The 3,439-nt window shown below is 44.4% G+C and overlaps 1 pseudogene; it reads right to left on the bottom strand.

Annotated features, from left to right (window-relative positions):
• On the bottom strand, nt 1-117 carry LOC120622657 (uncharacterized; annotated as a pseudogene).
• Nucleotides 118-3,439: the final 3,322 nt, after the last annotated feature.

Genomic DNA, 3,439 nt, shown 5'->3' with positions numbered 1-3,439 from the left:
TGCCTATAGCACCTGGTCTTCCTAGGGGAGTCTCCCATCCAAGTACTAACCAGGCCTGACCCTGCTTAGCTTTCGAGATCAGACATCGGGCTTGTTCAGGGTGGTATGGCTATAGAACAGGAACTGTGGCTCCACTGGGGCACAAACCCAGGACCTTCTGTGTGTAAAGCAGACGTGCTAACTCCTACACTATGGAACCATGTCCAAGTATATTTTTTATTTAAGTCAGTTTAAACTATCCTTTCTGTCACTTGCAATCTAATGACTAACAGATAAAACTCAAAAAAGTGAAGGGATCCCAAAGCTGGATATGGCTCATCCCATGCCAAAGTGGGGAAAGGGCCCACATGACAACAAAGCAAAATCCCCTTTAGCCTCTGCCTCAACTCTGAAGGACTGTATTTGGGTACCAGCTTGGTCACTAACTCACTGGAAGACCTTAAGTACATTACTTAACATTTCTAGGGCCCAGTTTTCCTTCTGTAAAACGAGATTGATAATAATGCTTAAACACTAATAATAACAAAAAAATTTTCAGCCAACTAATTATTTACTACATGCTAGTCCTTATGCAAAGTGCTTTTCATGCATTATTACATTAAATCTTCATAAAAATTGAGTGATGTAAGTATTATGGTTATTTCCATTTTACGAAAGAGAAAGCTGAAACCCAGAAGGTTGAGAAACTTGCTCAAAGTCACCAAGTGGAAGACCAAGCCTTTGACTTTTAACCACAATGTTACACAACCTCTCAGATGTTGAAAATGTAGCTCACCAGGAAGGGGAAGTGTGTAGGGAGCTTTGTCCTGCCCGCTGGCTCACCATGCCCCAGCTGCTTTTTGAGCTATTCTGCACCTTAGAGGGAGAGCTCCAATTCTACCTGAGAAGTGTACCTATAAAGAAGTGACCAAAAGTCTCATGTGTCTCTGAGAGGACAAAGCAAGGTCAGGGTTATTCACAAGGTCAAGGTCATAGGACTCAGCCTGGCCTGTGAACATCTGACCAGAATTTTCAAAAGATGGATCATTCCCTTGGTTCATATATGGGCAAAGGGAGGCCAGAAAGCTTTTAAGAATAATAATACTTTAGGTGATTGAGTAAATGAATAAATGAATGAATGAGTGAGTAAAGGAGTGGATAAATAAGTGATTAAATCATGAATGAGAGAGTGAGTGAGTGAGATAGAAGTGAACTTATGTTGCCCCAAGGCAACTTATGGAGCTCCCAAGGCAGCTGGGATACAAGACAAAAACAATATAAACAACTAGAAGACAATTATGTGCCAAGACACATAGCACCAATAATGTGTCAGCTATGAAGATTGCTCTATGGACTAGAAATGTCTAGTCAAATTTGAAGTGGGGCTGATCAGGACCCTGAAGAATGGGTAACGTTAGAAAAGCTGGAGAAGAGGGAGTAGGGCACTCAAGAGGGGACACCATGTGCAGGTGGAGGTGTGAAGCTGCCCACGTATAGGAGACTTGCTCCCTCCCTGAAGACTCACCTAGCCCTCACTATTTCTGATGCCTCCATCAGCACTTAAGCAGGATTCGCTTGTGGGCACAGATGTAGGGCATGGATTCTTGGGGGAGAAATCACAAGGAAAGGCTGTTCTTAACTCTAGCCCTTAGCTGGGGCAGAGAGGTGGGCCAGAGCCATCTATCACAAGCATCCTGGGTCTGGCCATGTCAAAGTCTGAGACTGGGCACATCTCCAGGGCTACTCTGAGGGCCCAGCTGACTGCTGCAAATAGATTTTCCTTTATTGGTTTTGGGGCCAGAGAGCTATTCAGGACAGTCAGGATGCTCAGATAAGCAAGGGCTTCTGCGCATGGAGGCAGGGACACAGAAAGGACTTTAGAATCTTGCAGACCTAGTTTCCACTTCTAAGCCCACCACTGCCTTGATTTTGGCTGCGGGCAACTAATGTCACCTCTCTAAACAAAAAAGGCAGTAAAACATAGCTTACAAGGTGTTGCAAAGAAATGTAGAATGTGCTTCACATCGTACTTGCCAAGAACAGAGTAGGTACTTGGTGAATGACTTTTCTCTCATGGATACTTTTGTCATCAGAAACAAGTATAGTTAATTTTTCAAAAACTTAAAGCAATGAAAGCATGTCTGCTTATGGTCTAGTGGAGAAAGAGTGTATTGGTAACAGTCCTGCCAGGAAATAGATGGCATCCTCAAATTGGATAGTTTGAGGACAATTTAATAAAAGGACTGTTCATAAAAATATGCACAGAGTCTACAATGGATAGTGCAGTACCCAGAGAAGGTAAGAGGAGACCTGTTAGCACCTCTAAGCCTAATGCGGGTGAGAGGAGGTAGCAGTTACCAGAACCCAGTAAGAGAGTCCTGGATGGAGAAGATCTTGAAAGGAGCTGTAACCTTCAGTTGAGGGACCCTGCAGATTACGAACCAGGGGATTAAATACTACAACTTTTTCCTTTTCACACCCTCTGATCTCCTCTGAGACTCATCATTGGCTGAATCTACTTGAAAACCAGGGGCCAAGGAAGCCGTTGATAAAGGCTGGCTTCCCAGGCCTGGAGCAGGGTGGGGAAGGTGAAAGAGTGGATCTGGAGGGTCAAATAGATATATCTAGCATATGGGGTTTACAAATGCCCTGTTGATAATAAACATGAAGACCCCTCCCCATAAATATGCTCTCAAGCCCCACTCTGCCACAATCTAGGCCCAGCCGATTGCAATTACAGCCGATGTTCTACAGTACAGAGAGAGGAAAGCAGTGATGACAACATTCTGATGAAGACTAAGTTTGGTCTTTTCAGGGCTGCAGCCTGGGGTGGGTATGGGACATTGGGACGCTGCCTGCTCTGAGGGAACAGGTGCGGCCGGATGACATATGATCATAATGAAGATGCACTTCACACTGAAGGCACCTCATGACTGATGAGCCACTCGAGTCCAACAGGGAAATTAAAAGAAATTAAAAAAAGAAAGCTTAATAAATTCTGGCCGGAGTCATGCAGAGAGAGAAGCCCTCCCCACACTTTTACTGACAGTCATTTTTCAGTTTGTATCGAGAAGTCACAGATGGATTCACTGCAGCCATCAGAATGATGGGGGCGTGGGTTTCAAGCACCCTTTACAAAGTGCTGACACACTTACTCTGGACTTGGGATGAAGGGCTGAGTGCTAAGCTGTCTTAGCCAGGTCAAAGCCACCAGGCTGGTCCATGCCGGACAGAAAAGAGAGTCACTATCTCCTAAGATGGGAAGGAATGGGCAAGAAGGCAGGATGCTGAGAACGTTGTAGAGAAAATGTCATACATTCAGCACACACAGATGTACACACGTGGAGACTAATACAAGGACTTAGACATACATAAAGACTCACACAAGGACACATACAAAGACAACAAAGATATATACATCATAGAGACATACAGAGACACAAGACAGATACACAGGAAC

This window comes from Pteropus medius, unplaced genomic scaffold (assembly GCF_902729225.1).
Source record: "Pteropus medius unplaced genomic scaffold, Ma_sr-lr_union100, whole genome shotgun sequence".
Classification (NCBI taxonomy): domain Eukaryota; kingdom Metazoa; phylum Chordata; class Mammalia; order Chiroptera; family Pteropodidae; genus Pteropus; species Pteropus medius.
The sequence above is the reverse complement of the archived record's forward strand: the minus strand, read 5'-3'. Positions and strand labels throughout refer to the sequence as shown.